This window comes from Chrysochloris asiatica, unplaced genomic scaffold (genome assembly GCF_000296735.1).
Source record: "Chrysochloris asiatica unplaced genomic scaffold, ChrAsi1.0 scaffold00145, whole genome shotgun sequence".
NCBI classification, from domain to species: Eukaryota; Metazoa; Chordata; class Mammalia; order Afrosoricida; family Chrysochloridae; genus Chrysochloris; species Chrysochloris asiatica.
In genome coordinates, this window is record NW_006408663.1 from 4,302,209 (window position 1) to 4,313,028 (window position 10,820).

Genomic DNA, 10,820 nt, shown 5'->3' on the forward strand with positions numbered 1-10,820 from the left:
ATCAAATCTGTTCTTCAGATGATCTCTAAATTCAGGTGGGATATATTCAAGGTTATATTTTGGCTCTCATGGACTTGTTTTCATTTTCTTCAGCTTCAGTTTGAATTTGAATATGAGTAATTGTTGGTCTGTTCCATAGTCTGCCCCTGGCCTTGTTTTCACTGAGGATATGGAGCTTTTCCATCTTCTCTTTTGCCCAGATGTAGTCAATTTGATTTCTATGTATTCCATCTGGCAAGGTCAGAAAGAGTATTTTGGTAGAAATGTTTCTGAGTCCTTATCAGAAAGCATTTTTTTTTTTTTCACTCTTAACATTGAATAATAGTTTGAGGTGTGTTTAGATTTAAAAGATTAAAATTATTTTCATGGATACTTTACTGAAAATTCTCAATTGTTTGTTGATAAATCAGATCTTGATAAAATCATCAATACTATGATCTACTTTCTCTCTCTAGAAATTATTAAAATTTTGTCTTTTTTCTTTATGATCTAACAGTTCTTGATGATATGTCCTAGTGTGGCTTTTAATATTTTTAATTGTGTTTAGCACTCACAGAGTCTTTTCAGTTTGAGTATCGGGTCTTCCTTCAGTTTTATAAAATTTCCATTTATTATTTTTCTAAATACTGCCTTTTAGCTTTGTCTTCTGAAAGTCTAATACATACATTTATCCTTCGTGTATCAACATTTTCTGCATATTCCTCCCTCTTTTTACCTTTGTTATACATCCTGGTAAAATACCTTAACCTGAACTTTCAGATTTGATAGTCTAATTTTCTATTTAGTTCTATTTTGTTACTCAGCTCATCTATTAACTTTTTATATGACTATTTTAATGTGCAAAAAAATCAACAATTTCTTTTATCCACCAGTTTTTGTTTCATATCAACCTATACTACACTTTAATGGATAAAATATTCTTCTTTATGTATATTATCAAATTGACTATATCTGTGGAAAAAGACAGTGGAAAAGCTCAATATTATCAGTCAAAATAAGGCTGGGGCAGACTGTGAAATAAACCATCAATTTTCAGGCTGAAATTAAGAAAATGAAAAGAAAATCACAAGAGCCAGAATATGAGCTTGAATATATTTCACTTGAATTTAAAAACCACGTCAAGAACAGAGTTGAGTTCCTGGTTCCATTACGGACAGAAGGAGAAAGCAGGGAGTGGGGTGGCTTGGGGATAAATAGCTGCAACTGCTACCATTGCCGCCACCACTGCCTCTGTGCTTGTGACGAGAGGAAGAAGGTGTGAGTTCCGGAACCGTCAGCGGTGGAAAGGCGATGGCGAATATAGATAAACTCAACATCTACAGCATCATCCAACGGCTGCTGGAAGTAAGAAGATCCAAGCCTGGAAATAATGTCCAGCTACAGGAGAATGAAATCAGAGGCCTGTGCTTAAAGTCTCTGGAGCTCTTTCTTAGTCAGCCTATCATACTAGAACTTGAAGTGCCACTCAAAATATGTGGTGATATTCATGATTTGCTTCGACTTTTTGAGTATAGTGGTTTTCCACCAGAAAGCAGCTGCCTGTTTCTTGGGGACTACGTGGACAGGGGGAGCAGTCCTTGGAGACAATCTGCCTCTTACTGGCCAACAAAATCAAATATCCGGAAAACTTTTATCTTCTCAGAGGAAACCACGAATGTGCCTGCATCAATAGAATTTACCGATTTTATGATGAATGTAAAAGAAGATACACCATTAAACTCTGGAAAAGTTTCACAGATTGCTTTAACTGTTTACTGATTGCTGCCATCGTGAATGAGAAAATATTCTGCTGTCGTGGAGTTTTATCACCAAATCTTCAGTCTATGAAGTAGATTTGGTGAATTATGCGACCAACTGATGATCAAGGTCTTCTTTGTAACCTTTTGTGATCTGACTGCGATAAAGATGTATTAGGCTGGGGTGAAAATGACAGGACTGTACTTCACATTTGGTGCAGATGTGGTTGCAAAATTTCTCCATAAGCATGATTTGAATCTTATATGTAGAGCCCATCAGGTGGTTGAAGAAGGATATGATTTTTTTGCCAAGAGGTAGTTGGTCACTCTGTTTTCTGCACCCAATTATTGTGGAGAATTTGACAATGCTGGTGCCATGCTGAGTGTGGATGAAACACAAATGTGTTCTTTTCAGATTTTAAAAGTTGCAGAGAAAAAGAAGCTAAATGCCATAAGACCTGTCACCACCAAGGGGTATGATCACAAAGCAAGCAAAGAAATAGATGTCATTTTAACACTGTTTGTTGGTGCTTTTAACATACAGTATATAACTTCCATTTTTAAAATTGTAATGTGTACTGGTCAGTTTGCTCAATTAGATCTGTTGTGTTTGTGGGCAGCCTCCCATTGTTTGATTTATTGAATAGTGTTTGTTGATTGTAACAGCAAAGGAAAGCCTCCACTCCCAATAATAATGTTTTATTTTACTTATTTTTTTAATTTTATTTTACTCCTTTTGCAGACAACTTTAACGATGGTGTTAAAGCTATACCCCCACCCACGCCCAGGATAGTTTATCCTGTCTAAGGGGTGAGTATATACTTGATCTTTTTTTTAATTCAGTACAAGCCATGAATAATGTAAATCCTCATTTTCTTTAGAGCATAAAGAGAGCCCTTGGGTGCTCTTAATCCTTATATGTTGTTTCATAAAATGCATACTGTTGATATAAACCACTGTGAACTTTTTTTTTCTTAATTTATTTCAAAGGGATTGGGGTTTTTTTCCCATCTCATTGTCTTTTCACGAACAAACTAGTTTTTATTGCTAGCAACCTTAGGAGTAACTTTCAACCTTGTCAACATAACTGGTATATGTATATTTAATTAAAGCACACGTTTCCCCTATCATATCCTTACAATGACAATTAAAGCCATTATTTTACATGTTTGTAAGTCTTCTTAAGCCAAAATTTCTGGCAAAGTATGTATTGACATGACTCCTAAAGTAATGGTTATGTACTCATGCAACCTTTTGGGGATTCAAAAACAGGTTTTTGAGTTTGAACAGTGATTAGTAAAATAGTGGTACTGAAGCTACTAATAATTGAAGTTAGAAACATTTTGTGCAATTTCCATATAGTCTATTCACTAAGTAATCTTTTTACAGTTGCATCAAACCTGAACCTGTCCATTCAGAAAGCTACAAATTATAGAAACAATAATGTTCTATACGAGTGACCGATTATGCTTTCTTTGTCCTACATTCTTTATTCTGCAGTGAAGTTGAGACTTATAAGTCAAAACAAAGGAATTAACTTACTATCCACACGTTTATACAAAAACTCACAGTATCTATGATTTTTTAAACTAAGATCTGTTTTTAAAAAATGTTTCAACATATGACGGTGTATAAGATCATGTGGGAAAAATGAATTCAGACTTATTAAATGAAGAACTTGCAAAATCCTCTCAGTGTCTATTTATCAGCACAATACACTCAGGAGAACTACTGATGACATAGTGAATAGATTATAATGAATAAATTCCTCTGGAAACCAAAAAGAAAAACAGAAAGACTTGATGCATTAGACATTAATGACTGAAGACCAATAAAGTTGTGAGATGGCATCAGGAAAAAGCAAAAGGTCATTAAAAAGCAAGCAAGAAAGAAAAGACCAAAATGGATGTCAAAAGAGACTCCAAAACTTGCTCCTGAGTGTAGAAAAGCTAAACTGAGTGAAAGAAAGGAAGTCAAAGATCTGAACAAAAGATTTCAAAGGGCAGCTCGAGAAAGACAGATTGACACAGTGGCAGCAGCAATGGATTCAAATGTAACAATTTTAAGAATGGCACAAGAATGAGCTGGCTTTCCTTTTGTTGTGCATAGAGTTGCTATGAGTTGGAACCATCTCAACAGCACCCAATAATAACAACAATCTATATTTTTTTAAATCTTATTTGTTGCTCCCACCATTCATCTGTCACTTTGCCATACTGTGGTGTCTTGCTTGTTGTTCTAATTCTGGAAGCTATGCTGCCAATATTTTAATTTTCAGTATGGTCGCCCATGGTGGAGAGGTTTCAGATGAGACTGTGGACTAAAAAAGACTAGAAAGAAAAAAAGACAGACTATTGCTGAATATTTAGTCACTGAAAATCTTATGAATAGCAGTGGAACACAGACCTATAGTACCAGAATAATGAATATTAAAACATGATGAGGAGCATCAGAATATTCAGTACCTGAAAATGTGTCTGTCAGGTAGGAAGCAACTCCAAATACGACTGGGAAAGAGCCTCCTCAAAGTACAGTTGACCATGATGATGAAAAGTGAGTAAAGGTTTCAGGACCTTCATTTTCTGAAGGGGCACAACTCAAAATAAGGAGAAGCAGATGTAAACATCCATTAATAATCAGAACACGGAATGTACAAAGTATGAATCTAGGAAAATTGGAAGTTGTTAAAAATGAAATGGAATGCATATACATTGATATCCTAAGCATTAATGAGCTGAAATGGACTGGTATTTGTCATTTTGAATCTGCAAACACATGGATTATGATGCCAGGAATGACAAATTGAAGAGGAAGGGCATTACATTCATCATAAAAAAAAGGACATTTCATGATAGATCTTGAAGTGCAACACTATCTGTGATAGGATAATATCCATACAGCTACAGGAAGATCAGTTAATACAAATCTTATTCAAATGTATATACCAAACACTAAAGCCAGTGATAATGAAATTAAATAATTATACCAGCTTCTTCAGTAGGAAATTAATCAAACATGCAATCAAGATGTATTGGTAATTACTGATGATTGGAATGCAAAAGGTTGGAAACAAAGAGGAAGGATCAGTCATTGGAAAATATGGCCTTTGTTATAGAAACACTACTGGAGATTGCATGATAGAATTTTGCAAGACCAATTGTTTCTTCATTGAAAATATCTTTTTTATACAAAATAAAACATGACTATACACATGGACCACACCAGATGGATTACACAGAAATCAAATTGGCTACATCTATAGAAAGAGATGGTGGAAAAGAACCATATCATCAGCCAAAACAAGACCAGGGACAGACTGTGGAACAGATCATCAAATGTTCATATGAAACTTCAGGCGGAAGCTGAAGAAAATTAATAGAAGTCCATTAGAGCCAAAATATGACCTTGAACATATCCCACCTGAATTTACAGATCATCTCAAGAAAAGATTGTGTACATTATACATTAATGACCAAAGACCACAAAAGGTGTGAGATGACATCAAGAACATCAAAGAGAAAGAAAGCAAAAGGTCATTAAGAAAACAAGAAAGAAGACAAAAAACAAAATGGATGTCAGAAGAGACTATGAAACTTGTTTTCCAGTGTAAAGATTCTAAAGCAAATGGAATAAATGATGAGGTAAAAGGACTGAATAGAAGTTTTGAAAGGGCAGCTCAAAAAGAGAGTCAAATATTATAATGAAAGGTGCAAAGACCTAGAGTTGGAAAACCAAAAAGGAAGAACATGCTCAGCATTTCTCAAGTTGAGGGAACTGAAGAAATAATCCAAGTCTCAACTTGAAGTATTAAGGATTCTCTCTATGGGTAAAATATTGAGTGATGCAGAAAGAAGATGTAAGAAATGCACAGAGTTTCTGTACCAAAAAGAAATGGTTCATGTTCAACCATCTCAAGAGGTAGCTTAAGATCAAGAGCCAATGATACTGAAGGAGGAAGTCTTAAGTTCACTAAAGGCATTGGCAAGAACAAGGCTCTGGAAATTAATGGAAAACAAATTTAAATCATTCAACAAAATTAATGTGGCACTAGAGATTTGTGCCCATTCCAAAGAAAGATGACCCAACAGAATGCAAAAATCATTGGACAACATCACATGGAAGTAAAATTTTTCTAAAGTTAATTTAAAAATGGCTTGTAACAGTACATTGATCAGGAATTCCAAATGTTCAGTCTGGATTTAGATGAGGATATGGAATGAAGGACATCATTGCTAATGTCAGGTGGATCTTGACTGAAACCAGAGAATACCAGAAAGAACCTCTGCTTTATAGACTACACAAAGGCTTTCTACTGTGTGGGTTATGACAAGCTGTGGACAACATTGTGGAAAATGAGTATTCTTGGGTAACTTAATTATGTTCATAAGGAACCTGTACATAGACCAAGAGGCCATTGTTGAATATAACAAGAGAACACTATGTGAAACTTAAGGTTCTATGTCAACTTGATTAAGCCAAAATTCCCAGTTATTTATCAGTTAATAGTTAACTCCTATGATTGGCTAAAGTGAACAGGACTTGAAACATTTACTTATGAAGATCAAAGAGCACAGTCTTTGATATGGATTACATCTCAATGTCAAGAAAACAAAAATCCTTACCACTGGACGAATAAACAATAGTCTTATCAATGGAGAAAAGATTGAAGTTGTCAAGGACTTCATTCTTCTTGGATCAACTATCAACACTTACAGAAAACAGCTGTCAAGAGATCGAACAACGTATTGCATTGCGCAAATCTGCTGCACAGGAACTTTTTAAAATATTGAAGAGAAGAGATGTCAGTTTGAGGACTAAGGTGAGCCTGACCCAGGCCATGGTGTTTTCAATAGCCTCATATGGATGCGAAAGCTAGACAGTGAATAAGGAAGATCGTAGAAGAATTGATGCCTTTGAGTTGTGGTGTTGGAGGAGAATACTGAAAGTGCCATGGACTGCCAAAAGAACCAATAGATCTGTTTTGGAAGAAGTGCAGCCAGAGTGCTCCTTGGAGGCCCAGATGGCTAAGCTTCGTCTCTCATACTTTGGACATATTGTCCAGAGGGAACAGTCACTGGAAAAGGATATCATGCTGGGTAAGGTGGAGGGTCCGAGAAAAAGAGGAAGACCCCTAATGAGATGGATTGGCCAGGTGGCATCATTGATGGTGTCAAGTATGGCAGAGGTAGTGAGGTTGGCCCAGAATCGGACATTGTTTCGTTCTGCTTTGCATGGGGTCGCTATGAGTCGGTTCCGACTCGATGGCACCTGACAACAACAACAATATATATAAGTTGCACTGATTTTGCTTCTTTAGAGAACCCAGCCTAAGACACACTGAATGACTTATAATTAGAAAATATGTGTACCAGGGTTGTATTCCTTCACCATATTTATTCAATCTGTATGCTGAACCAATACTTCAAGAATCTGGATTATATGAAGAAAAACGTGGCATCAGGATAAGAGGAAGTTGCAATAACAACCTGCTATATGCACATGGCAGATAGGGTAGACGTGCAGTAAGGAGCTCTGTCAGCAACAACACAGAATATTGGACCAAGCAAGTTCAAGGGACGTTCCTAGAGCTCTGAACCATATAAAAGGGAATATTTAGAAGCCTGCGAGGCAAACAGCTAGGGAAATTTGTAGCAGAATCAAGAAATACATTGCTTTCTAATTAAAGATGCTCAGCTGCTCCCAGAGTCACCATCTTGGGAGAGACCAAGCGGGGTAAGGATTAGAACAGCCATGAATGCCTGACAGAATCGAGGAGATACAGTTGTGCTTCCTATTCCTAACCTCTATGCTAAATTACATAACTAAGGAGTATCTGGACTTAATAGAGAGAATGGATTCATTGTTCTTATAGATGATTTAAAATAACACTTAAACTGCATTCTTAGGATGTCTCTTTTTTTTTTTTTTTTGGTATCTGTTCATTGGTCTTTCACTGTCTGTGCACCTCCATTCTAGTGATTAGAGCGGATGTCTGAGTGAATGGACACCCCACCCCCAACCCTGGAGACTTCTATGCATGCACACAAATCTCCTCAAAATTTAATGTGACAGTTTCCATTTAAATCCAAACGGCCACCACTCATCTGTCACTTTGTCATACTGTGGTGGCTTGTGAGTTTCTGTGATTCTGAAGGCTATGTTACCATATTCTAAACACCAGCACAGTCACCCATGGTGGACAGGTTTCAGATGAGTTTCCAAAGATAGACTAGGAAGAAAGTGTGATGAACTATTTCTGAATATTTAGTCACTGAAAACCTTATGAATAGCAGAGAAACACTGTCAGATACAGTGCCAGAAAATGAGTCCCTCAAGATGGAAGACACTCAAAATGTGACTGGGGAAGAGCTACCTCCTCAAAGTAGAGTTGACTGTGATAATGTGAATGGAGTAAAGTCCGTGGGAATAAAGTCCGTAGGACCTTCATTTGCTGATGGGGCACATCTCAAAATGAAGAGAAACAGCTGTAAACATCCACTGAAAATCGGAACATGGAATGTACAAAGTATGAATCTGGGAAAATTGGAAGTTGTTAAAAATGAAATGTAACACATGAACATCAATATCTTAGGCATTAGTGAGCTGAAATGGACTGGTATTGGCCATTTTGAATCTGACAACCATATGGTTTACTACGCCTGAAATGAAAAATTGAAGAGGAATGGTGTTGCATTCGTTATCAAAAAGAACATATCCAGATCAGTCATGAGGTATAATGCTGCCTGTGATAGGATAATATTCATTTGCCTACAGGGAAGCCCAGTTAATACCACTATTATTCAAATTTATGCACCAACCACTAAACCACTGAGGATGAATAGAAGAATTCTGTCAACTTCTTCAATCTGAAATTGATCAAACATGCAATAAAAATGTATTGATCATTACTGGTGATTGGAATGCTAAGGTTGTAAGCAAAGAGAAAGGATCAGTGGTTGGAAAATATGGCCTTGGTGATAGAAATGATGCTGGAGAATGCATGATAGAGTTCTGCAAAACCAATGATTTGTTCATTTCAAATACCTCCTTTAGGCAGCATAAGAGATGACTATACACATGGACCTCACCAGATGGAATACACAGAAATCAAACTGACTACATCTGTGGAAAGAGAAAATGGAAAAGCTCCATATCACCAGTGAAAACAAGGCCAGGGGCAGACTGTGGAACAGACCATCAATTACTCATATGCAAATTCAAACTGAAGTTGAAGAAAATGAAAACAAGTCCACAAGAGCCAAAATATGACCTTGAATATATTCTACCTGAATTTAGAGATCATCTGAAGAACAGATTTGATACATCAAACACTAAAGACTGAAGACCAGAAGAATAGTAGTATGACATCATACATGAAGAAAGCAAAAAGTCATTGAGAAGACTTTTTGACCAGTAATGATCAATACATCTTGATTGCATGTTTGATCAATTTCAGATTGAAGAAATTGGTAGAATTCTTCTACTTCATCCTCACTGGCTTTAATGGTTGGTGCGTAAATTTGAATAATAGTGGTATTAACTGGGCTTCCCTGTAGACGCTTGGGTATTATCTTATCACAGGCAGCATTATACCTCATGACTGATCTGGATATGTTTTGACAATGAATACAACACCATTCCTCTTCAATTTGTCATTCCCGGCATAGCAAACCATGTGGTTTTCAGATTCAGAATGGCCAATACCAGTCCATTTCAGCTCACTAATGCCTAAGATATCCATGTTTATGCATTCCATTTCATTTTTGACAACTTCCAATTTTCCCAGATTCATACTTCATACATTCCATGTTCCGATTTCCAATGGATGTTTACAACTGTTTCTCTTCATTTTGAGTTGTGCCCCATCAGCAAATGAAGGTCCCACGGGCTTTTCTCCCATGGAGAAATAGAGTTGATTTATTCCATTTGTATCATCATGGTCAACTCTACTTTGAGGAGGCAGCTCTTCCCCAGTCACATTTTGAGTGCCTTCCATCTTGAGGGTCTCATTTTCTGGCACTATATCTGACAGTGTTTCTGCTATTTATAAGGTTTTCAGTGACTAAATATTCAGAAGTAGTTCATCACACTTTTTTCCTAGTCTGTCTTTGTCTGGAAGCTCATCTGAAACCTGTTCACCATGGGTGACCCTGCTGGTATTTAAAATATGGTGGCACAGCTTTCAAAATAACAGAAACTCACAAGTCACCACAGTATGACAAAGTGACAGATGAGAAGGGACCGTTTGGTTTTAATGGAAACTGTCACTTTAAAAATCATGGAGATTTGTGTGAATGTTAAGTACTAACCACCAGGGTTGGGGGTGGGGTGTCCATTCGCTCAGGCATCCCCTCTAGTCACCAGAACGGAGGTGCACAGACAGCAAGAGACCAATGAACAGATACTAAAAAAAAAAAAAAAAAGGAAATATTAAGAATGTAGCTTAAGTGTTATTTTAAATCATTTATAAGAACAATGAATCCATTCTCTCTTTTAAATCCAGCTACTCCTTAGATAAGTAATTTGGTGTAAAGGTTGGGAATAGGAAGCATTGTTTCTTGTCCTTACACGGTCTTCCATTTTGCAGTTTCCTTGTTGCAATGATGATTGTCTAGATCTACACATCTACACTTTTATATTGTAGCCAGTGAATAAAAACAGTTATTTTCACCTTATTATTGAGCAAAAACATTTTGATTTCAACTTCAGCAGAATTGGAGACCCTGGTAATGCAAATAATTAATGTGTTTGGCTGTTAACTGAAAATTTAGGGGCTCAAGTCCATTAAGAAAAAAGCTTGGCAATTTACTTCCAAAGAATCAGTCATTGAAAACCCTATAAGTAGCCTTGGGGGTAGAGTGAGTTAAGTGTTGGACTGCTATTCACTTGGTCAGCCGTTCAAACCCACCAAACCCTCTGAGAAAGCTAAGGCTGTCTGCTCTCATAAAGATTCACAATTTTGAAAAGCTAAGGAGCCATACTACTCTGTCCTTTAGGGCTACTATGAGTAGATCTGGCTAGGAGGTGAAAGGAAAACCCTATGGCATGCAGCTCTGTTCTGACAAGGGGTCACCATGATTCAGA

At 36.8% G+C, this 10,820-nt stretch overlaps 1 pseudogene; it reads left to right on the forward strand.

Moving 5' to 3' along the window:
- The first annotated feature begins 1,290 nt into the window (after positions 1 to 1,290).
- LOC102832550 lies at positions 1,291 to 3,196 on the forward strand (annotated as a pseudogene).
- Positions 3,197 to 10,820: the final 7,624 nt, after the last annotated feature.